The 27,621-nt window shown below is 38.3% G+C and overlaps 1 pseudogene; it reads right to left on the bottom strand.

Moving 5' to 3' along the window:
- Positions 1–27,621, bottom strand: part of LOC149221236 (protein kinase STUNTED-like) — a 74,303-nt pseudogene that overhangs the window by 748 nt on the left and 45,934 nt on the right.

Raw genomic sequence — 27,621 nt, 5'->3', positions numbered from 1 at the left:
AACATAGAGTGTTTTATAGCTAAAAGAAAATGTAAGAGAAATTGCACCCTAAAGTAATTTTTGCAGGTAAATAATACCCTCAAAAAACACACGAGGTAGTAAAAACAAGCCCCTGAAGCATATAGAAATGAATAGAGGAAGATAAATTACTCGGCTCATGCAAGGACGGTAATGAGATGTTTCCCTTAGACAAAGTGTAGCAGCAAGCATCATTCTATGCATTTCATTTGTATCATAAACATTTTGCAAACATTTGTCAGCAAGACTTTCCATATTCCCATCCTGTAAGAGTGGTCTTGCCTGGTTTCAACATTTACAGAAGGTTAAACATGAGCCCCTAATAAGGATAATCAATATAAATAAACATGAAGAAGAGAGTCAACTGTAAAAACCAGGACTTACCCACATAATCAGGCTTTCTTGACCCTTGGGACTTGCTGTATCAATTGGCTTCCTTCCAGTTATTAGCTCAAGAAGGACCACACCAAATGCATACACATCCGTCTTTTCATTAACCTTTCCATAAACAAAGTATTCTGGAGCAAGATACCTGTCAAACTACAATCACAATTAGTGAATTTACAAATTGGATAGCTTTAATCTGAAAATGGCCAATCGAAACTGGGAAGATGCTTACATACCCAAATGTTCCTAAAACATCGCTGCAAGTGATATATGAAGATGTTGGTGCCCACCTTGCTAGCCCAAAATCTGACAACTATTATAATAACACGCACATTAATTCTGTTGAAATTTTTCATTAGTGCAGAATTCCAAGTTTCAGTTTACAAGTCTAGATCACTAAGATCTCTTCAAATACTGAATTGTGCAATTTAGTCTTGATTCTTCTTGCAGTAAAAAGATTTATACCTGTGGTTCAAACTCTTCAGAAAGCAAGATATTGGAAGACTTTACATCTCCATGAATGACAGATTGAGAAAAGCCATTATGCAAGTAATCTAATGCTTCAGCAACTCCTACAGCCACTTTTAATCGCACTTTCCAAGGAAGTATTGGCTTTTCCTATCCTCCTGAAAAATATATACATAGTCAATAGCTAGGACTATAATCAAATCTCAGAAAAGAGAAAATGAAAGACCCTGCCATACAATACATAACACTATGATGCTTAAAACGTACTACTGCTTAATATTTCTACACGATTTCATGATTCTTAAAATGCAATACTATTGAGTATATACCATGGAGATTCTCTTCAAGGTTTCCTCTGGATACAAAATTATACACCAGAAGGCGGTTAAGGCCTTCTGCACAGTAACCGATAAGTGTAATGACATGGTTGTGCTTCAATAGAGTAAGAATCTCAACTTCAGAAAGAAGCTCTTGCTCTGTTTTGGATGATGAATTCAAGATTTTCACTGCCACCGATTGTCCATCAGGAAGAAATCCTCTGTACACCTTACTGCAGCCTCCTCTTCCTATAAAATTCCCTGCAAGAATAAGGATGTTACATAATTGAATTGAGTTCACAAGGTTAATATACATTTCAAGGGAAATTTCCCATTCAAAACAGAAGCACAGAAATGAAAAACTCCATGAGGAAAACTACAAATGCAACCTGTTGAAAAACCAGAAGTAGCAGATTGCAACTCCTGATATGTAAAATGCCTGCAGGTTTTACTTCGACAAAGGAACTCTAATCTCCTTGCCAAACAATTTTCTTCTCGATCAGAATCATTCTGCTCACTGTAAGGAAACCCTTCTTCTTTAGAGAATGCTTCAATTGGTGCTACCTCATTTGAAGACCGAGCTTCATGTTCATAGTTGCAAACCTTCTGCATAATCTGTCCTTTCAAATGAAGCTCTCCAGTTGCCTGTGTAAGCCTATTTGGCAACTGTAGTGCCCATTCAACTACAGATGTTTGTTTTGATGTAGACTGTGGAGTAGGAAGCTTGGTCAGTGAATCGGCTCCACGTAAGAGGGGCCATCCAGGTACTGATTCTCCTTTCTTTGTAATCAGTCCCGAAGTCGCCCTTTTGGGAACCTTTTGGTTAAGAACTACCCACTACTAACCAGTTCTCATGGATGCCATAACAAAAGGGAGAAGCATGCCAAGGAAAATGGCATGAGTAAAGAAGAAATTGAAAAGGAGATTTATGAGTTGAGGAGAGATTCAACATAGTCAAAATGAGGCTTGAAAGAGAATACCAAAGGTAGAGATGGGACCTAAGGAAGAAGGCCAAATTACTTGTCAGAAAAAAGATTTTAAGAGGAAGACCCCTAAAGCTAGAAAGCTAGGGAGGAAGATGAAGCACCTGTTGAGCCTAAAGTTGAATTAGTTCACTATTTTGAACCAGAGCAGGGAATAGTCCTTGATGATGAGGAAGATGTTGAAGAGAGACTATCAGAGAGTCTCATGGACTGCATAAAGAGTTCAAATCAACATATGGATTTGTTGATAGAAGATATGGTGGAAAAAGCATCATAACAGTAGAGGGAGCTACACAAAGAGGATGTCGATGAGACAATAAATGAAAGTCTCATGGGAGGTTAGCTAGAAGTGCTCGTAACATATATACCATATGGGGCTAAAGAGCTTGGTGATTATGATACTGATGCTATGTGTATAGATGCAGATGATAAGGATTTTCAAGAGGGACAATCATTCATAGTTGTCATAAGAATAGAAGAAAGAGAAGGAGTACCTTCCTAAAGCATGGAAGGAAGACAAAATTTGATGTTGGAGGCATCAGAAGAGGCCAGGTAACCTTTTATTTTTAAAATTGGTGAATTTTATGTGAATGCATGCTTTGCATGTGAGGAGAATGGACAACTGGTCCAAAAGGAGAACGAGAGCACTAAATTGATCCAAGAAATCCAAATTGAGGTAGTAGATGCTAGACAATCCTCAAGGAAGGATGAGTTTCCAAAAGGAAAAAACAATGCATAATGAAGCCAAGATAACCTTGCAAGCAATTTTCAGAAGTGACCATGGATCCTAGCAGCCATGTGAAAGATGGATAACAAAACCAAGTTTATGTTAAGACAAGGAAGGAGGCAAAATTATCCCTCAAATGTCATTAAGGAGGAGGCCTTGAACAATCAAAGAATGCATCTATAAGAGAGAAATTGTAGAAGAGGGGATGAACAACATCATGATGCAATGTTCTTTAGAGATCGGTTGATCAATCCAAGGTTTAAGGATTGGCTTGAGTAACATTGTTCAAAGAATGCAATCAATAAGACAAAGGTGTCGAGCTTATTGCTGCAACTGGAGAGCTTGGTTCAACAACAAGAATTATGAATGTTGGCACCCAAGGTATAGTACAATTAACCACAAAGAGAGACTCATTGTACTTAGTTGTAATATATAGACTGTTGTATAGACACTCTATATAACAGTGCAATTTGTCTTATAGCTTTACTAATTCTTTAGCAACAGTGCAATTTGTCTTCTTACCCTCCACAAGTCTTAACAATCAATTCTTCAATTATATGTTTAGCACCCTTCACTTGAAGATAGGATAATTCTTCCCATCAAGCTTAACGTTGGGTAGAGGGATGCTTTAAGATGAAGCTATCCTCCCCCTTGCTCAACAATTCTCTACAGATCTCAGAACAGAACCAAAGGTAATCTCAGGAACAGCGTACTATACTACTATGACAAAGAACCACAATTCTGAAAGAAACATCAGTTTGGTTAGGATCTTCAAACAGCTACCAAGGAATCAAGCAAATGCTGCTCTGCAATTCCAAGACTTCAAGTATCCAGATGCATTGCATTGCTCTATGGCACATCAATGCAATTAATTAAGCATAGAAATAACATCTCTATGTAGCGGCACTTAAAATATTACAAAAGGTGATCATTCACTGAGGTACATTCCAAAAAATATATAATTATTGTTGCCACATCATCCAGGTTTAGAATAATAATCTATTGGAATGGACACATTGATAAAAATTCCATTGTTGAGTTTGGGTTTGAGTTATTTCTTCCTCTAACTGCTCTCCAAAGCTAACTATTCAAACCAAGTCACCCTTCAATGACATACAACTCACAAGGTTCTCAAAGGCAGAAAAATCAAAAGCGTATAACAGTTAATATGTCCTTTACTGCTCCATTTTCAGGTGAAAGATTCTCAGTAATATAAACAGATCTTCCAATAGTCAACATGTAACAACAACCAAGAAAATATAGGAATCCACCAATAAACTATAATGCAAGGTCTTTTTTCTCTTTTCGAAAGGTTTCCATGAAAAACTTGTTCAAATTCATTTGTAGAGTAAGCACATAAAACGTTAATGTAATTAACCTTGAGCATGGAACATAATTCTTCTTAATCTCCATGATATTCAAGAATCAAACTCCAATGGCAGCATTGGCTTCAACACGTCTTCCTTTTATCCCTTCAAAGCTGCCATGGGTCATGATGGCTTGATCAATGATCGCATGCTCTTAAGACCAACAGTCTATACATAATTAGACTACAGTCTATACAACAGTCTATACAAACACTGTGTTCAATCCAGATTTTGATTACAAACACCATTGAGGCCATACGGTATCTCCAACTTTTCACATCATTGAGGTCATCAGTATCTCCAGTTTCAAACAGCATTCAGGCCACATTTGCTTCAAAGTGCTTACAAGTATTGTCAAACGGCAATACATTCTAAATTTACTCATATTACACTTGAGAACTAGAACACATACCGCTTGAGAAGAGAGCTGTTGCCGCTTCAAGTACCTCAAGCTCAAACTAGTCTGTTGTTCTTTCTTGCATCAAAAGAACTGAGTACAATAAGAAACAAGTTCCATGAGTATAAAATCAACAAATACAAATGAATATTACATTTTTTATCATCACCCAATGAACAAGAACCAAACAAAACTCAAGTCTAAGGGAAGTTTATCAACTTGATGTCGAAAGAAGTACCATGAACAGGTATACCCCATCTTCCGGAAAGCAATTGCAATCCCTGAGAAAAGAAATCATCTTATTGTCTACCATAGTACAGACTATTGACATTTGAGACAAAAATTCATTCCCAAGTAGTCCAAAGCACCTCATAGCAGTTTCTCTATTACAAATCAGACAATATTAATACAACAGATTTCTTGCCTCGAAAACTTTTCAGCAATAATAACTGTCAGCAATATACCAAAAGTGAGGAGAGAAAGAGATTGAGAACGGAATACAGGATTGGAGCATATTAAAGAAGTACCAACCAAGTGTAAAGCTAGGAAGAACTGAGATATTGAGACCTCAGAGGTTAAGGAACTATTAGGTAACTGGTTTGTATTCTTTTTTAAATGTATACAAGATCTGATCAGCAAGATCTGATACGCTTAGGCCTAAATCAAGATCTGATCAACAATAATAACTGTCGTAGAAATATTGGCAAAAGTTCAACTGCCAATATACATGAAATAAATGCCATATATATATGATTTGCATCGACTAAACGCTGTGGAGTAACATGATCTTGGTTGGAAAAAGGAGCATGTAGTGAAAAAGAAAGGTTGGAATATAAATCAGACCATTCAGTAAAGCAAATAAAATGATGTTTGGAATAGCAAGGGGCTATTAACAGCCATTCGCACTTTTTGCTTGGGAAGGGAAATCAAGAATTCTTCTATTTTTTCCCAGATCCACCTATTGGAAGATCTAGGCTCCATGTTTCCATAAGTCCAGATGCTGTATGTTTCCCATATACTTAAGGGCCCTACAACCCTATCTTTTGCCAATAAAAATAACTACTGCGCCACATTTTAGACAACACAAATCTAATATTTTTTAGCAGTCTGTGTTTCTGGGTTTGTGAGAACAATTTGGAGCCACGGTTATATTTGCTTCCAAACCAACGGAAGCATTCAACGTTCACTGGCAAAGTGATTATCACCCCTGTTCCAACTGCAGAGGCATGAATCCACCTAATTTGGCCTTCCAGAACAACTGATAATCTGTAAAAACAAGACATATGAAGCCAACTTACCCTGGTTCAAAAGCCGGCTACAGATGGGCAGGACCTGCATAAAGGGGCCTAATTTCTCGCGCTCAGCCAACAATTCGGTCAAGTACCGACTGTTGTTGTTGCTGCTGCAGTGGCATGAGCCGTTCAAATCCAAGAAACAATGGATACCGAAACCAGAGAAGAATAAGCGGATTGAAATCTGAAAATGCAAGAATATCCCACCGAAACTGCTGCTGCTAGATTTGTGAACTAGGATGAAAAAACCTATTTCAAAACCATTTTTATACAGGGACCCAGGGAGCCATATACACCAAAACAGCGGGCTGAATCCATCAAAAACAGGGAGCCGCCCTCGCTCCGCCCTCGCTCCGCCCTCCATTTCAAAATAAATCTAACATCCCATGACCAAATCGACCCTCACAAACCACTCCCGGGACCAAATAGACCCTCACAAACCACTCCCAAACCAGAAAACCCAAACTGTAAATGAAAATGGGGGCGATTTTGATCAAATACGATTCCGCAAATATCAAAATGGGGCGATTTTGATCAAATACGATTCGGTTAGTTTATCCGCCCTGGGCTAAAATAAAAAAATAAATTAATTTTTAAATAAAATATGGGCTAATTATATAAAAAAAAATTTATTATTTTAATTAAAAATTCGCCCCATTAAAATATAAAAAGCCTTAAATTTCGCCTTTGGGCGATTATTCGCCCCTAAAATTAACCTTGCTACAAAAACAAACTTTTTCAAAAGAGATTTTTTTTAAAATTTTATAAAACACTCAAAACTATTGAAAAATCTAATCTTGAGATCTATAAACTCTAAAAAAAAAAAACCATTTGAAGTAAAAGCTTACAAGATTTCTTTTCAAGGATGTTTTACTTAGTTATAAGCAAACTAAGGACTAATTTTTCCAGAATCACAAATCAGTCAAAAAACAACCAACTTTTGTTTTCTTTTCTAAAAATGAAATCCAAAACTTTCAACACAAGTTCTTTCGAAGTTTCGCAAAGAGAAAAACAAGATGGATCCCCCAACAAAGGCAAATTTTACAAAATGGTCAAACTTATAAGAATTCCAGCAAAAACCAAGGTGATCTGAGGTTTCTAAGGCTTCTAAGCTCTGAGTTACTACAAGACCAGAACAAAAATCAAGCCTGGCACACAAAACTTCTAGGAATTTCACCTAAAATCCTAATGCCAATGGAATTAACCTAAGAAAAGTTCGTAACAGGATATATGCAAATCTGGGCAGAGGCTTAAAACACATAAGCAAATCCTAAGCTGACTGAAAGAGAAAATTTCAAGTTTTTCAAAATTTTGACAGGGTCCGCAGGTCCCCAGTTTACCTAGGTGCGGTACCGCTCTGTGTGTAAAGCAAAAGTGCAGATAAGTCTGCACTGTGTTACAAGAAGAGGGTGTGGTCCTCTCCCAAAAGTATGAAAAACAAAAAATAATTCAAGATCTACTAAACCTACCCAATTCCACACACATCAAGTTAAAAACTAGAAACAAAGACATAGTTTCTCAAGCCAAAGTAAAAGCAAAGGAAAAAATAAAAAATTCAAGTCCCTAGTGGAGTCACCATTTTGTCGGCCGGATAATTCGTTCTTGTGGACAAGATCGACCTCCCTGGTATCTAATGATATCTAGCGACAAGCAAAAGAAACAAATTACATCTTTCTCTAAATATGCAATTTATAAATAAAGGCAAACAAGTGTTTTAGGCCTACCTTGGGTCCAGTGCAAGTTTGTAGAAGCCATGCTCTGTTGATCCAAATGAGCTCCCTTGTAAAGAATCTGCAGACACAAACAAGTACACACATTAAACAACACTTGAAAAGCGAATATAACAAAGCATATTTATCATAATGATCAAGGAATTTATGAAACAAACCATATAAGACAATTTGTTGAGAAAAATGAATCTGACTGTATTAACTTTAATCAAAGAAGAACTTTAAAACCTTGGTGCCTTGATGTTGTACAAGCTCCTCCGAGGGTCCAACAAGAATCTCCTCTACTATAGACAAGTTTCACTCTCTTCCCAATGAAGCCAAAAGGTATGTAATCTCTCCTCTCAAGCTTAACTAGGAAGTCTTAATTCCACCAGCATTTACCCTTAAAAATGTTCAGCTTCTAACCTCCCTAGCAACCAGCCCAATTCCTTAATTTATAGTGCAATGGAGGGAAGTTACTAGGTCCACCTTCAAAGGGATAAGCTCCTCTTATCAAGGGATTAGCTCCTTTAGTTTTGGGATGCATGAACCACCTAGGAGCGAACCATCCACGTCAAGAATCCTTCTAGAAGTGTCTAGAATTAACCACAAGTATGTTTTTAAGAATAAACTTGCGCCTTTTTGACTTTCACAGGGGTTCGCACCCACTCCTTCAGAGACAGAGCGGGCAGGTCCACAGGTAACATGAACAAGGTGTGCAAGACCACAGGTAATAGTAAGAGAAAGTGTGGAACTAGAGCTTTATTGATTTTCAAGGACTTTCTCTCATTTTTAAAGCTTGACATGAAGAGTTGAGGTTTGAGACTTGCCAAGGAGGACAGTATGAATGATGATAGACCCATACTGACTGCAAATAGTCATGGTGACGATATTTTGTGTAACAGAGCCATACATAGTTGTTGCTATGAAATGTACATATAACTAGCATAATAGGAAAAAAAATGCAATAAACATATCACCCATCAAATCCATAAATACATCAGTACCTTTGCACATGAAAATCAAGGGAATGAATTTCTCATTAATGAATGCAATGAACCAACCGGAGATGGGACTACCACGTTCCACCCAACTGTAGAATGGTTAAGCCAAATCTATCTTCATCCATTCACCCTTGTGCCATATTCCAAGGATGAATGTGGGATCTCATAGAACACATCAATCAAAATTCATCCAGGGCTTCCAGAGGCCCTCCACCTCAACCCATCAAATAGTGATTCCACGTCACAATTGGACATCACCAAAACCATCATCAGATTGGTCTCCATCCAAGCCTTCTAGGGCTTTCAAAGTGTTTGTTTAGCCAAGGTTTCCAGGGCTTTCAAAGTGTTTGTCTAACCAAGGCTTCCAAAAATATTAACTCGACCCATAGCTTATACAGGGCTTCCTGAGCATTTGTCCAACCAAGGATTCCAGGACTAGTAACTCAACCCACCAAGGTCTTCCATAGTGTTTTTCTAACCAGGGCTTCTAGGAATAGTAACTCAACCCAAGCTATTATAGAGCTTCCAGAGCATTTGTTCAACCAGGGCTTCCAGGGCTAATAAGTCAACCCAAGCTAATGAAACATGAGAACCAACCAAAACAAAGAAATTAAAGTAAATCCACAATCACCATGGATATCTAGGAAATGGAAAGGCTAGGCACTCCACTGTCAATCCAAACCATCCTCCATGCCAATGACAGATCGTAACCATGAAACCACATGCATGTGCCATGCATGCCAATACTAGTGAAGAAATCATACAGGAAACTCGGTACCTGCAAGAAAATATGATGTAGTTGCTGATGTCGATTCCCTCTTGCACTTTCCTGCTCTTCATTTTCCTTCTTGATCCAATAATCCAAGTATTCCACCCGTCCAAGTGTGCTCCAAGAAAACTCTAAGTATCCAAGAGTATGAGAGAGGGAGAGAGAATAATGAGAGAACTTCAAAACTGAATTGACAAAAGGTTCATATTGAAAGGAAGAAGTTTGCCAATTAATCCTTATAAGCCTTTTTATTAATGAGGCCTCCCTTTTCTTCATTTTCCATTATTTTCCTTCAATTTCCTCCTCACATGCAACATGTGACCTTTCACCTTCCTTTTCTCCCAATTTCCATTGTTTCCATAAATAAATGTGCCAAAAATGCCATTTTGCCTTTCCAAATCCTTAGTCATTGCCTTTGCTAATTTCCTTAGCCATAAAAAACCAAAAGAACTTGCACTAGGATGTCTTGCCCACCATTCAAATTGGAATACGTGTCCCATCATCCGTGTTATTTATATATTTTTACGTGGAATTTTAACCAGGGCTATTACTGAACACTCCCCCTTAGGGGAACACCATCCTTGGTGTTTAATGAAACCTATAATCAAAAGCCTGTTGAAAACAAAACATACATCCTGTGGAGATTTATAACATAGCTCATTGCAGTATTTACAATGACCAGCTGCTAAAACAAAACATCATGACAACATGACAACATACCGCGTAGTGGAGCTTTATAACATAGCTCATTACGATCTTTTAAATAATGACATATACTCACACACATTTTCTCAACCAGAAAATAAGAAGATATGATGCCTGTATCTGTAATAAGGGAATCTAGAGTCTCACACCTCCACCCTCAAGTAATACCAGGATTCACCTCCTTTCCAGGAAGTCCAGAATCCACTGGAAAGTCATATCTGCATCCAATGTCCAACACTATTATCCCACACCACTTGTCCTCTCAATGAAAAATTACCAGCTCATTGTTCCAGGACACACTCCCAATGTGCATCTAATTCCATCTCACAATGCTAATGACAAAAACAAATCCATCTGTGACCTTCCCTTCTCTGCTACGAAGTCCCTAGAGGAATCCAGTCACGCCTTTCGTGTAGTCTCTCACCTTCCAAGTTTTGCTAGAACCCCCATCCTGGGCAGTCCATCCCTTGACAAGGCTTCCTTGCATCAGAAGATATAAAAACTAAGGCATATACCTTCCTCAACACATCAAACTAGTCATAGAATGTTCAAGGAAATCAATGGACACTATTGGGTACTAGTGTCCCACAATAGCCCTGTTCTTTAAGTTCTTTACCAACATATTGTTGCCTGTTTCAATTGCTTTGCTGCTAATTCTTGTAGTTGATTTCAACTACACAACCAGGCATGTTCTTGCTTCCTAAAGCACACACATAGCTTCCATCAGTTTTAAAATAAATTAAAATAAATTCACATCATACGTCATTGGTAGCTCATCAATAAGGTACATTTGCAATCTTGTTCACTTCGTGTCACAACAAGTCAAACTAGAATATTTTACATAATCAACATGTATAAATATCACATCAGGTTAGCTCAAAACATCACCATCAAAATCATAAATCACATGTAACCATCATAAACCAAAATCATAGATCACATGTAATCATCATAAACCAGAATCATAAATCACATGCATGATAAAACTGAAATAAAACACTAATACTTATCCTTTAATCAATCCTTAGCTTCCACCTTGCATTTATTCCGTACACACTTTAGATCGGTTTCTAGACTCGAAAAACACCAAGTGCCTTATCCTCCACCATGTGCACACACACATAGTGTACATCCCACACATATAAAAATGCATGACATAACACACCATGCAATACATGCATCTACATCTGACATACAACACAAGTCATACATCTATACCCGATGTACAATTCCACACAATACGTGTACCCACACAAAGTATAACACAATGAATAAACATGTCATAATACGATGACTACACAATGCACATACATAGTACCACATGCCTGCAACACAACATATATGTCATGCACACAATACCACACGTACACCAATACCATATATACAACATGTACACAATACCATTTGTACATTTCACCACCTACACAATGTGTGCACAACATCACATGTACACGACACCACCTACACAATGTGTACAAAACACAACATGTACATCACACCATTTGTACAACGTGTACACAATACCACATGTACAAAGTACCAAATGTAGGACATGTACACGACACCACATGTACAGAGTGCCACATGCACAACATGTACACAACACCACCCGCACAACGCCACTTGTACAACGTGTACACAACACCACTTGTAAAATCATGCACACAACACCATATGTACATAGCACCACATGTACAACATGCATGCAACACCACATGTACATTGCATTGCATATCCAACATGTACATAGCATCATCTGTACACAACACCGCATATCCAACACGCATAGAGCACCATATGCATATAACACGGTATATCCATCATGCACACAGTTCAATATGTACAAAGAACCATATATACCCAACACTAAATATGCAACATTCATACAACATTATCTATACTAACACCCTGTACATAATATTTCATAAACATCATGTACACATTAAATATACACCACACTTCCTGCACACAACATCACTGATGAAACATGTACAACATATACAACGTAAGCACAATAATGGTACCACACATCCAAAACCACACTGGTTCTTTACCAAGCAACCTTGCTTCCAGTGTCTTATCCATTCTTGTCCCAACATGTCGCAGACCACACTGTTTTCATTTCGCTGATGTATCCTTCAACATTACCTGTCATAACATAAACATAGGCATAATACAAGTATACAATATCAATTCATATCAACATGATATTGACCTCATATGTTTGTCATGACTATTCTTCCCACTTGATTCCTCATGAACCAGGAACCTCTTCATGCCATTCTCCCGCATAGGAAATTATTCCTCCACAAGAATGATCCTTGACAACCCTTTCAAATAGTGACATGGGTACATATATACATACATATATAATCATTAGCATAAAACAATCATGATCTTATCAAACAACAATATGTATATATACATATAAACATTAGCCTTAAACAACCATGATCCATGACGACCCTGTCAGACATGAAATACATACATACATACATACATGTATACACATATAGACATCAACATAATCATGATCACAACATAATTACCAAATTTCATAAGGTCAAGGTTAAGAGAAATTACTTTATTCATTCATGACATTGAGAACAACAGTTCCCAACATAGCCAAGGCATCCAACACCTCAGACCCATTTACTTTACCTTTTATAGCTACCCTTCTCATGTATATACTACCACTGTCCATTTACCACAATGGACCCAACCAATCTAACCGAATATCATATTCTTACCTTCTACTACGCTTACTCATGCACCGAGCTTCATTTGAATCTTACATTACCTTTTGAGCACCACAAAACTCTCCCTGAGCTACATTAACTTCCTCTTTCCCAACCAATTCTCGAGACTCAAAACATAAAAGGCAAGAACAGAAGCAACAACAAGAAGAAAACCATGAAAACTAATAACAACATGACTCCGCAAACAAAGTGGTATGGCCATACTCTAGACATAAACAAATATGCAAATCAAGCATAAGAAAAAAAAAAAGACTAAAAGCACAAGACTAGACTCACAACAAACACAATGACTCAATCCCCATGGTTCCCAGTGCATCCAAGGGAAATATCGACCCGAGCCTTCTTCACAATTCATGGAAATCTCTCTTGTCATGCAACTCCCTGCATTATACTGTCATTAACACATAATTGTTAGTGCATAAATAAACATAACAATACACTAGTTACCTCATCTTGTTGTGCCAAGCACGTTGCTTGCAACTAAACACATCCATGCCATCTCTCAAGGCACTCCAATCCTTTGACAGATCCTCTTTTAAATAAAGACTAGCTAATATACCTGTCAAGTACATGTTTATGAATATAGCATGTATCCACATAATGTCAGACTAGATTAAGGTTAAGAAGACTTCATGTATGCAAAGCACTCATTCATTAGGGTTTCCAAACATAGCCAAAGGAATTCTTGCCCAATTCCTTTCCTTTACCATTTTTACTTTGTTACAATCGAGGCTTACTATATATTGTCATGTCACCTGACTGTTAGTGATATAAATGCATCAACTACTACCTTGTCAGGGTAATACCGACATGTTTCCTACAACTTCTCACACATTTCAACCACATGTTCCAAATATCAATACAATCATATGTATCAATTTGAAATCAACCTTTACCAAAACTAACCATCATGTCATAATCCACAATCAAGTCATATTCATTAGACATAATGCTACAACTATCACCTAGTTTTTTTTTCACATGTGGTTCACGGATACCCATGGTCACTGGGTAGCTGCTATGTCCACGTAAGAACTGGGTGATTGACCCTGAAGGGGATCACACCCCTTGGCCTACTTATTGACATGACCCCAAGAGCTTTCAGGAATTGACCTTGTGACCTCCCAATTGGTGAGGCACTGATTTGACCAATTGAGCTAACACATGGGGCTAACTTTCACCTACTTATGCTCAAGTATATATCAAATGTCTCAACACATATGTATTAGTACAATCATCTTAAAACAAGATCATTTGAACACATACCCACATTATGAAATTCATCAAACATTCAACCAAATTTCAAACATACCATGTTAAATAAATCAACTAGACACCAAACACTCAAACACCAAATAAATGTCATAGTCAAACAGTCAAGTACCAAGTAGTTGGCATAAGCAAGCTCATACCTTAAAGCATCTCAGGGGAGGCAATCTCTTTTGGACAATAAATCTGGATTAGCACGATACAACTTCACAACCTATTAACATAAATCATGATATCTATAACAATAACTAATTAACATGTTAACATTATAAGCTCATAAGCATCTGTCATTCATGCAGAATAATCACATATGTATGACACCATATCAAAAATATGCCAGCTCATACCTGTGTATCACAACCATAACCATTTGCATAGGTCAAACTAGGTTAGCACAATACATATAACATCAAGAACTTTAGTGCAATGAACATAACCATCACACATATTATCAATTCAAATCAAACATCAAGATCTCAATGAAGTAACCCTAATAATCAAGTTAATAGAATATAAAAACAATAATCTATATATCACGCTCATCAACAACATAACCTAATCATCAAGTTATCTAACTTAAACAACAAAAGCAATGAATAAAACCACATGTTACTATTATTCATGGATATCTGACACATGTGCATATAACCACACTAATCATCTATCATCTATCATGTATGTAACCATAACATCAAAAGAATGTACATAAAATATAAGCCTAATGCATATGAAAATCCTTAACTTACATACTTGCATGCCAAACATACAATACTTGTATGACGATTTTCTCTTACCCCAAAGTCCAATGTTGCAACCTCATTATGATGATCTACATCTCCTGATCTATTCCAACCAAAACATTAGCATCATAACAACCGATAGCATCATGATGACCTAAATTTCATACAATGACTTCACAAGGCATGTTTTACCTACTATACATGCATAATCATATCCAAGACCATACATGCATAACAATTTCATATAGACATATAACACATGAGTATTTAACCATATATACATCATTCTAGCTAGATTCCAGTCATCAATGCATGACCATATCAACTACATAAATCATGACCTCATGCATGACAACAACAACCACATCATGTGCACTTAACAACATGTGAACACTAACATGCTTAATACTACATAATCAACCATACACACATGAAGACATAATCCACGACAATACCTTCAACCTTCACATGGCTACATCACTAAACCATGATCAACACCATGCAAGGGAAACAAGCACATCAAATACAACACAAGATACACACATGCAACCGACATGAATGCATGCCCAACACATAACCCAAGGAGAGTGCAACTTGGCTCTGACACCACTCTGTAACACCCTCCTCCCACATCTACTCAAGCAACTGGCAAGCTAGGGTAAACATGCGAAGAGAGGGCACTATGATAAGATTTAACCTCCTTGATTACTTTAAGGAAATGGAATCGACAGAACACACAGTCATCAAACATCATCCAAATAACCTTCAGGAGACAAGTCAACCACTCAGACTATCTGTCCCTGGGTCTTACTTCTGTTTGAGAAGCTCAGGGTAGGGTAACGCTCCCTAGACACTAGACAAGTGAGTTAGTCTCAGGAATAACACTCCCTAGACATAGGAAAGGTGATTTAAAACGCTTCCCAGACACTACCCAGGCGAGTTAGTATCAAACTAACGCTCTATTTTTCTAGCATTCTAGGATCTGAGCCACCTTTTTCGGTTGAGAGCCTGAGACACTGCCCAAAATGGAATGATCACTTAGAATTAGTAAGGATGCAAGGAAAAAAGGATGAAAAAGCAATAAGATGAACAAGATCATAACCAGACCCCTACTAGCCATGACAGGAATTTCGTCAAACATATCATCAACATGTAACCTACAAGTGTAAATCACAAAATTAAGTGTAGGGATATCATACCTACCTGAGAATAACTATGAACCATTTTTCCCTCATGCCATTTGCTACATTATCCTCCATTAACTCATAAACACATTATCCATTCATATACAAGTAAAAATATGCTGAGAGCCATACATAGTTGTTGTTATGAAATGTGCATATAACTAGCATAATAGGAACAGAAATACAATAAACATTTCAGCCATCAAATCCATTAATACATTAGTACATTTTCACATGAAAATCAAGGGAATGAATTTCTCATTAATGAATGTAATGAACCAACCAAATATGGGACTACCACATTCCACCTGACCGTATAATGGTTGAGCCAAATCCCTCTTCAACCATTCACCCTTGTGCCATATTCCAAGAATGAATGTGGGATCTCATAGAACACATCAATCAAAACTCATCCAGAGCTTCCAGAGGCCATCCACCTCAACCCATCAAATAGTGATTCCACCTCACGGTCAGACATCACCAAAGACATCATCAGATTGGTCTCTGTCCAAGCCTTCCAGGGCTTTCAAAGCGTTTGTCCAACCAAGGCTTCCAAAACTAGTAACTCCACCCACAACTTATACAGGGCTTCCAGAGCATTTGTCCAACCAAGGCTTCTAGGACTAGTAACTCAACCCATCAAGGGCTTCTAGAGCATTTGTCCAACCAAGGCTTCCAGGACTAGTAACTCAATCCAAGTTGTTATAGGGCTTCTAGAACTTTTTTTCAACTAGGTTTTCCAAGACTAATAACTCAACCCAAGCTAAGGAAACATGAGAACCAACCAAAACAAAGTAATGAAAGTAAACCCACAATCACCATGGCTATCTAGGAAATGGCAAGGCTAGGCAATCCACTGTCAATCTCGACCATCCTCCATGCCAATGGTAGATCATAACCAAGAAACCACATGCATGTGTCATGCATGCCAACACTAGTGAGGAAGTCATACATGAAACTCAATACCTGCAAGCAAATATGATGTAGATACTGATGTCGATGCCCTCTTGTGCTTTCCTACTCTTCCTTTGACTTCTTGCTCCAAGAATCCAAGTATGCCACCCCTCTAAGAGTGCTCCAAGAAATATCTAAGTATCCAAGAGTATGAGAGAGAGAGAATAATGACAGATATTCAAAATTGAACTGACGAAAGGTTCATACTGAAAGGAAGAAACTTGCCAACTGATCCTCAAAATCCTTTTTATTAATGAGCACTCTATTTTATTCATTTCCCATTATTTTCATTTAATCTCCTCCTCACATGCAACCTGTGACCTTTCACCTTCCTTTTCTCTTAATTTTCATTATTTTCATAAATAAATGTGCCAAAAATGCCATTTTTCCTTTCCAAAGCCTTATCCATTGCCTTTGTTAATTTCCTTAGTCATAAACAACCAAATGAACACCCACTAGGGTGTCCTGGCCACCATTTAGCTTGGAATACATGCCCCATCATCTGTGGTATTTATATATTTTTACATGGAATTTTAACCAGGGTTGTTACATCCTCCAAAATAGCTGACAAAGGCACTTCAAAGTGTTCATCCTGATGAGTTTGGAAAGACAAGAAAAAGAAGCTCAACCAGAAAAAATGGAGGTGATGTAGACGATTATGATTCACCGATTGATATGGATGTTTCGTATGATTGTGAACTGAATTTATCTACAAATTTTGAACCAACTTCCTTCAAAGAAGCCACTTCTCATGATGAATGGAAAGAAGCAATGCAGAAAGAATATGATTCGTTGATAAATAATGACACCTATAAGTTGGTTGATCCTCCATTGGGAACCAAACTAATAGGATGCAAGTGGGTATACAAGATCAAGTATAAAGCAGATGGCTCACTTGACAAGCACAAAGCCAGGCTTGTGGAAAAGGGTTTTGCATAGAAGCAAGGGATCGATTATGAGGAGACTTTGCCCCCCACAAGAAAATAGGCTACCATCTAGACACTCTGTTGGGCGTGGGATCCCCCAAGGGAAGTTTTGGGGCTTAGAGCCTAGATTTTGGTCAAATATTGTAATTCCGATGTAAAGACTCCACATTTTGTGGGCACAGAGCGTGTAGTTTGTAAAAGAGTCATAGGGTTGTCTGCCCTTAATTTTGTTATTGTAATGTCAGCTGTAGAGATCTGACCATGGTCCGTGGACCATGGGATTGTATAAATAGAGCGAGGCTCTAAATAGTTGAGACATCACGATAAGGATGAAGAATTGAGTCATATTTATGGAGAAAAAGTCTAGTTTTGGGTCGTAGAGTAGGAGAAGGCTATGCAGCTGAGTGCACAAAGGCCTAGTAGTCCGCAACTGAGTGCGCGGACCCCTATAGTTGAGTGCGCAGGGCGAGTCGAGTCTGTAACAGTTGGAAGTATTAATAAAGATAAGTTTCCTATCATTTATGTGTATTTATTTCATGTTTTATGCAACTGTTATCTTGTGTATGAAATTCACTTCTAATACTTATATGATGCGTGAATGTGTATAATTGTATTGATGAAGTGAATGCAAGATATAATATCTATTTACATGAAGTTAACCATGATCTATTAAGAAGATAAGTAAGATACACGGTGTAGTTTGGGGAAATAGCACAGGTTGCTGCCATAGCAGCGTGAAAGTATCTCAATCCTTGGTTAGGGTTGCGTGAAAGATGATTATAACATATCATGAAGGTATTGAAGGCTAGAACAATGCATGAAATGACCTGCATGAAGGAAGACATAATTGAACTAAATCGACATCACAGACATCTTAAGGGTGTGGAAACATGGTTTCAACATCCCCCCATACTGCTCAGGTCGGGTTGATGTCAAAAGGGCCATTTGTGTAGGGATTTCTTTGGATAAATAAATATGAACCTAGGTCAGGCCCCCATAAGCCAATAAATGGTTTCATTGCCAAGACAGGAATTTTCATAGAGATGTCTGATGTCGTATCATTGGAATCCAACTAAGAAAGAAATTGAAGGCTAGTTGGAAAGAAGAATTCACAAGTTCGTGGTGCAGGAGAATAGAAACCCATAATTGTCAAAAGAAGAGTGGTTAGACTGCTACCTATACATAGAGATGCACAAAATCTTATTCGCGTCCTTCCCTATTGAGCTATACTAGTGGATCGCGAAGCTAGCAGAAAGCTAAGGAAGGTAGAATCTTGACGGTCCTATTGTGTGGACCCCAGAGTTAGTGCGAAGGTTGGAAGCATCAAAGGATAAGATTGTGTGCGCTATTGATCATTGGCTTGATCATATTATAGGAGGATTTTTTACTGAGTTCGCGGTTGATACCTCAGTTAGCTACAGTGAGGCAGAGTGAAACTTTATCAAAGGATCGTGAGGTAAGTACTTAAAGTCTTTGAATACTTGGATCAAAATCCTATTGTGTGAAAAGAAGGTTATTAGTTACCTTAATGTTCAGCGCTACGCAATGTGGAAAATCTTACAGGAACGAAGGAAATAAGGGACCAGAATCTAGCCTCTTGATTTCACCTCTATGACGGGATGAGGAAGAGATCCTGAAGGTCTCATCGCTAAGTGTGATCCACATAATAAGACAAAGAATTCCGTGAATACCACCTCCACCCACACCGCCACCAGCTTCACCACCATCACCTCCATCTTCAGCCATACCGACTCCACCACCACTGCAAATTCAATATGGCAAGAACAATGAAGTTGCATGTGTTCAAAGGTTTGGGAAATGAGGATCTAGACTAATTCTGGTTCATGGTAAGGGCTATATGGGAAGCACAAGGAGTTACAGATGACAATGTAAATAAAGCGACACTTGTTAATGCCCTACAGGACCGCGTGCTGACTTGGTATATTAAGGACTCCAATGATAATCCAAATGCAGGAATCACAGATATCCAAATGACGCTAAATAAAGATTTTAGTAGGCTGAAGTCTGAAGCATGATCGATCATTGGATTTAAAGAGATCATGATGCTACTAGGTGAGACTCCTTGAGAGCTGGATCAGAGGCTGAAATGTACAATTCACGAAGCTAATATGAATCCGAGGGATGGACAACACCGTAAGTGGTTTGTAGCTTTGCTACTACCACATTTAAGGAGTGCATTATCGCAAAAGAAGATAACAACTCAAGCATAGGACTTAGAGAATTCTATGAGGCTACATTAGACCCCGATGTAGGATCGTAACCTAGGAGTTCAGTAGTTCCATGTGCAGCTGAAGAATTTGTGCCTTGAGATGCAGAGTCTGAAACAGGACAGGACAACTCGACTAGAAGTGCACAAATAGGTATGGTGTGTAAAATGCAAGGGTCAGGGTCATGACAAGGAACACTTCCCAGTTTTCAAAAATTACCTCGCAGGAGGAGGACCGATGCCCTTAAGACCAGAAGCGCAAGAAGGACCTAGCATAGTGCCTGCTTTGTGGTGTGTGATTTTTCAAATAGCTGGAAAACATGCTACAGACAATTGTCACTTGTTATAGAAATATACACAAAGTTTGCAACAGATGTTCTACAAATTTTGTAGGTCGGTGGGACATGATGAGCGCACTTGTAGAAGTTATGAATTGAAGATGGATAGGACTCCCACTTACAAAGTTTAGGACGAAACACGGCCCCTTGACCAGAATGCAGGAATGGCGCGAAAAAAGTTTCAGGGGTGTGGACGAGGCCGAGACAGAGGAGGACCTGGAAGAGGTCATGGATAGTTGATTTGCTATAATTGCAGAGGGCCAGGACATTATGCCCGTGATTGCACAAATCCAACATGCCCGTCGTGTTTGTATTGTACGTTGTTTGATCATGAGATAGAAGATTTTCATACGCTGATAGCTAGGATATGTGACAAAGGAGAACTACCATCTCCCCCAACTCAGAACCTACAGATGATGAGGCCTGAGCCGCGCGAGGAAGATCTGAATGTGAAAATTGTGCTCCGAAGTGGAATCATGATGGGAGATGACAAAGGAAAATAGCTAGAAGATAGTACCTGGGTTCACAATGCTCTAGTGAAAGAAGTGGAGTTTGATTTGGAGCACACTTGGGAAACCTTCATGGAAGCTAAGAAGAGCTTCGTTGATGCCTCCACTTCAGGAAGCAAAGATAAAACAGAGCCAAAGATGGACCCATCTATGCTCACAACATTCCTGGAAACATGTATGAAGTTACTGCGCAACAATAAGGTGGTGAAAGGGTTATAGGAACTCATCAGCAGATGCATTGGGACTGTGCTAGGAGAACCACACGTAGTCCAGAAGATCAGAAAGCCTAAGACAAGAATGGGAAGAGAGATGAGACTAACCGCACAGATCGAAGAATATGAGATGGACCAAGTAATTCTGGATTTTGGATCAAATGCAAATGTTCTGCCAAAGTAGACATGGGAGCGAATGGGGTGACCTATGCTGCAGTGGTCTCCAATTCAACTAAGGATGGCGAACCAATAGAAAATAATACCCATGGGGCGATTATAGGGAATAACTGTGGATATTGAGAGAACGAGTGCATTGGCGGATTTTGAAGTGATAGAGATTGTTGATGATAGAAATCCCTACCCCGCACTCTTAGGAATTGACTGGGCCACTGACATGAACATGGTAATCAATCTAAAGAAGAGAAAAATGATTTTTGAAAAGAAGTCACTACGCGTAATTATACCCCTAGACCCAGCTGAAGGATTGCGCTATACAGAGCTGGTGTGTAACTATGAAAGTGATGATGATTTGGACTACATCTACAAGATAACAGCGCGAGACCAGGATTGGGTGAATCCCACCACGGATGGGAAAATTGCATGGGAGTGCGAAAGTTCTTGTACTTCGGATTCTGATGAGGAGATAGAGCGATGGAAGAATCAGTTACATGAGGTAACTACACTGAATTGTAATATGATGACAAGGTCATTGCATTGTGTATCGACAAAAGTAAGAGATATGCCTAATGATGATGGTTTAAGTGAGGTAGATACATTCTTGGATGCATTTGAAAGGGAGGTGCTAGAGAAGCATCGCTTCTAGGCCTTGGACTGGGTACTACGCACTACGCTCGTGAGATGGTGGGGTACGCATAAAGGGAGCTTTGACGATTGGCACAAATATAGGAGAATGATGCACACATGATTTGGGAAGCCTAGGGTGTGACTGACATATAAGTATGATGGGCAGGATGATTCATGTGCGCATCTAGCCAAGTGGACATAGGCCTATGGAGAAAAGCCACAACCTGAGTGGGTGCACCTGTTCTGTCATACCATAGATGTTATACCAATGAACTGGTATATAGAAACTGAGCTCTACCATGGGATAGGTGAATGGGATATCTTACACGAAGGGTTTGTGATGACCTTTAGTTTTGACGATGGGTGGGACAATATTGATGAAGCACTATAAGAGGTAAAAGTAGCCATCTTGAGGATACCACAGGAGCCAGTAGAATTGATTTAGCTTGAATGGGCTACTCAGCTGAGTTTTGCGCTAGAATTTTATAATGTAATTACTAAAGAAGAGGATGAGGATCCACAAAATATTAACATTACAGAAACAAAAGGCTACCACAAGGTTCACAGACCACAGATTGAGAACCCTGATATAACCGTGCCTATGAAAACTAAGCAGGTAAACATTGGTACGGAGGCAGAACCTAAATTCGCGAACATCGAAGACTACTGGGACGATTTGATGGTGGATAAGGTTGCTGAATTACTCCATGAATATTAGGACTTATTCTTGGCCAAGTTTATGGACTTGAAAGGAATAGTCAGAGATTTAGGAGTAATGAAAATCACGTTAAAGCCGCACACATCCAGTTAAGCAGAGGCCTTACCACTTAAATCTGAAATACAAGGAGAAGGTCTGCGTAGAACTAGACAAAATGGTTGCAGCAGGCATCATTGAGCCTGTGGAAGAATCTAATTGGGTAAGCCCAATGGTGGTACAAGAGAAGAAGTATAAGGATGAGATAAGGATATGTGTGGATATCATAAAATTGAACGACACTTGTGTGCATGATCCATTCCCAACTCCTTTCACGAATGAAGTGTTAGACAATGTAGGAGGTCAGGAAGCATATTCTTTCACTGATGGGTTCTCGAGGTACCACCAGATCAAAATTGCGCTAGAGGATAGGAGCAAGACAACCTTCGCAACTGAGTGGGGTTGCTTTCAATATAATGTCATGCTATGTGGATTGAAGAATGTCCCTTCTATCTTTTCACGTGTGGTTGTTGTGGCATTCATGGAATATATTCATAACTTCTTGGAGGTCTATTTTGATGACTAGATTGTATTTGGATTGATTACGTGCCATGTAGCGAACTTGCACTTGATGTTGGATACATGCCGAAGATACCAAATCACACTCAACCTTAAGAAGTGTTTGTTCCTCATTACTTTTAGGAACTTGTTGGGGCATGTGGTTTGTAAACAAGGGTTGATGGTAGACCCCACCAAAATTGCAGTGATTCTAAATTTGGAAGCACCTAGAAGTGCGAAACAATTGTGCGCTACTTTGGGACATACGGGGTACTACAGAAAGTTTATCAAAGGCTATGCCCAGATCACCATGCCGATGTAAAAGCTGTTGAAAAAGGATGTCATGTTCTACTGGAACGATGACTGTAAGAGTTGCATGTCCATGTTGACATATCGTGTATAGTGTCGGGGGTAGTACTAACACAAGATGGTGGAGAAGGCTTGGATCACCCTATAGCGTTCATGAGTTGCATATTATCTAAAGTAAAGAAGAACTATTCCACCATTGAGCACAAGCAACTAGCTAAGGTGTATATGCTCCAGAAGTATTGACACTACTTGCTATGAGGACACTTTAAGATGTATACAGGTCATTCCGTGTTGAAGTACTTGGTCAATTAGCTTGTGTTGGGGGTGTGCATATGCGGATGGCTTTTATTGTTCCAAGAATATGATTTTGAAGTTGTTGTGAAGCCTGGATGATTGAACGCGAGACCAGATCACCGATCGCACATTAATACAGGGGAGGAGCCTACTAGTCTAGAGGAAGGATTACCCGACACATAGATTTTTGCTATGCACATGGCAGATGGACAATTTAAACATATAATTTACTTTTTAACAACTAGAACTGCATTGGAAGGATACGCTGTCTAGCAGAAGAAGGAATTAGTGGTGTGTGTGGGAGATTTTTCTGTTATTGCAAGGCATCTATACAAGATGGGGAATGATGACATACTGCGAAGGTATGTACTTGAGTTTGAATGTGATCCAAAATGGATTCAGTTTTCACTCCAGATCAAATTCTTCAAATTTAGTTGAAAGTGGGATCAAGTCGAAGTGCTTAACAAGACAATTCCAACGGTGTGAGCAACGCAAAAATCCGAGTTCGGATGAAGAAGTTAAGCCCAGTCAAAGTTTCAAGGCAAACTAGGGCAAAAAGTCAAAGTCAAACTAGGTCAATGGTCAACAGTCAACGCTTCATCAATAGGACATGTGTCATCTCGGGAATGCAACACATATTTTGGATGATGTCAGCAAAGAAGGCGACGTGGAATTTTTTGATTTGTTCACATGAGCCAATCCAGTGCTTACACATGGCAGCCCGGATTTGTCCAATGTTCGCATGAATCCCAAAATTTTTTGGGTAAGAAAGGATCGAACCCCTGACCTACTGGAAAGGTTAAGACTTTACCAGATTCCACTCACCAGATGAGCTATGTTACTACTTGTTAGTTAAGGGGAAGATAATATATTTAAGGTGCATAGGTTTGAACCATCGGAAAAGGGTCGGATGGTTGGGGTCAACCCCACGACCACTGGTCCCTTAGCATTTATTATATGTCATAACTGCCAGACTCACCGTAACCATAGCACCACAACATATGTCAATACAATCCCACATTCACCGTGGAGTTAAACCAACCATGATATATATAGATATATCATATATATATATATATATATATATATATATATATATATATATATATATATATATATATATATATATTACACAACAGTCAAAAGGATATATGGTGGAAGGGTCAAGCGGAAGTTTCGAACTGTTGACCTTCCAAAACACTTATATAAACAACGATTTCACACAAGTCCGCTAGCCAACATACGAAGCGGTGGAGCTTGGTATTCCATCCACCCAAAATTTCTTCAAACTTATGCAGGTGCCAAACCGAACCAAAACCACCAACGCGCATTTCAAAGCGGGTTTTGATTATAGAAGTGGTTTTTCATCCACAAAGGCAGTTTTGTGCAGCAGAAAGGCAGTTTTTGTAGGTGTATGGTGGTTTTTGACTTTCCAGGGGGTCTGGAAGTCACTATGGCCAAATATGGTCGAGTTTACACTCATTTGACTTGAAATTTCGAGCTGGACGTAGTGGTGATGTCTATTTTATCATTTGAGACTTTGTTTTTGAGTTCATGCCTGTAACAATTTTTTGAAGACAAAATAAAGAGGTCAACACTAGAAGTGAAAGGACCAAGAGATGTAGCCAGAAAGTCTGGTGAACTCCTTTATTAAATTTGGCTGTGTTGATGTGTTTAAATGTGTCTTCAAATTGTTTATGTGTTTATGTTATTCACAATCTTTTTGATCCATTGCATTAAGTAACATAAGCGAATTCACACATAGTCTATAATACCTTTTTCATTAATGGATCAAGTGGTATCAAAGCAACAAGGTTTTTAAGGTTTGACAAGTTTGTGTGAAGATTTGAATGCTTACTAGTTTGGGGCTCAAACAAGGCAAAGGAGAGCTTGTTGAGGTGAATCCAAAGATTAAAAGGGTATTTTCACAAAGAAGGATGGTAGATGAAACTCCACTTGGGTTAGAATCCCAATTCTTGGATAGTTTCATGACGATACGTGCCATGGTGGAAGAGATGTATCATGAGTTTACAAAGGGTAAAGGTGAAGGAACTTCATCACCTAAACTAGACAAAGGAGCAGAGGAACCTTTTCTTTTTACTCCTCCAGATAAAGAAGATAAAGGAAAGGGAGAAAGGCATCTTCCATCTCCTCCATCATCACCATCATCGTCATCATCATCATCTTCTTCTCATACAACTAGTTCTTCTAAGAAGAAGAAAAAGAAAGCCTCTTTGATCAAATTAGATGTAAAATTTGATTTGCCAATTTATGATGGAGAAGTTAATGTTGTAAAGCTTGATAATTGGATAAGGCAAATTGATGTATATTGCAGGGTGCAAAAATTTGATTCAGAAAGAAAGAAGATCCAACTTGCTAGCCTTCGACTTGGAGGAATCACACTTGTATGTTGGGAAGGAAAGACACAAGAAGATCTCCAAAAGCATGGTAAAATCATTTCAACTTGGAATGAATTTGTTTCTACTATTAAAAAACAATTTTATCAATTGGCTTATATGCAACAGGCAATGATGAGTTGGCAAACACTATGTCAATTAAAGGGTCAAAGTGTTTAAATTTACACTTTGGAATTCCATAAGAGAGCTTTAACACTAGGAATTTCATTGGACTCGCCATAGACATTGTTAAAATACACAGGTGGTCTTCATAGTTATTTGAGGCATACCATACAAATGTTTAATCCAACTAGCTTAGATGATGTATCAGTTCAAGCAACTCATCTAGAAGCTAGAGGTAAAAATGTAACCCTAGATGTTGGGAAATCATCCAAACCTATTGAAAGCAAGAATAAAGGCAAGAAGAAACTTAAGTGGAAGGAGAAGAAAAAAAACATTATGAAGAAAGATAAACCTTCATGCACTCATTGTAAGAAAGAAGGACACGATGAGGCATACTATTGGTCTTTACATCTAGAATTGAAGCCTAAGAAGTTTGGGGGTAAAGAGCAAAAGAATGTTGCTACTATTCAAAAAGATTTGGGGGTAAAGAGCAAAAGAATGTTGCTACTATTCAAAAAGACTTGGGATCATATTCAGGTGATGAGACAACGATTACATCTACAAGTATAAAAGTTAAAGATTCTAAAGCATCTACAAGTACTTCTTCACATTCTGTTGATAATGATAATAATGAGAGGAAAAGAAATGAGCTATTTCACATAAGTTTCATTTCCAAGAATACTAAAATTAATACTTTATTTGATAGTGGGTCACAAGTTAATTTGATTTCTGAAGCAATTGTAAAGAAGTTGGGTCTAGAAACAAAACCTCATAAAAATCCATATCCATTAGGTTGGGTGTGTGATAAAACTAAGCTGCAAGTTAGGAAACAATGTAAACTTCATTTTGCTGTTAGGTCAAAGTTTGTAGATGAGGTTGAGTTAGACATAGTCCCATTGGACATATGTGGAATTGTGTTAGGAAGTCCATACTTGTATGATATAAATGCTATCTTCTATCGAACTGAAAATAAGTATAAACTCATTAAGGATGGAATTGAATATATTGTAAGGGCTCATAAACTCAAAGATAACTTCTCTCTCATAAATTCTAGACATATGAAAGAAATTGTAAATGCAAGTAAACAATTTTTACTTATGATTTTAAAAGCAAAGGATATTGATAATCTGATGCATTCCAAGGCTGTAATCCTAAACAGAAAGCAGATCTAGCAAAAGTTGT

This window comes from Pinus tabuliformis, chromosome Q (genome assembly GCF_031772625.1).
Source record: "Pinus tabuliformis cultivar Carrire ecotype Pingquan chromosome Q, CPIR1, whole genome shotgun sequence".
NCBI lineage: Eukaryota > Viridiplantae > Streptophyta > Pinopsida > Pinales > Pinaceae > Pinus > Pinus tabuliformis.
This window is presented reverse-complemented; position numbering and strand designations above follow the sequence as displayed.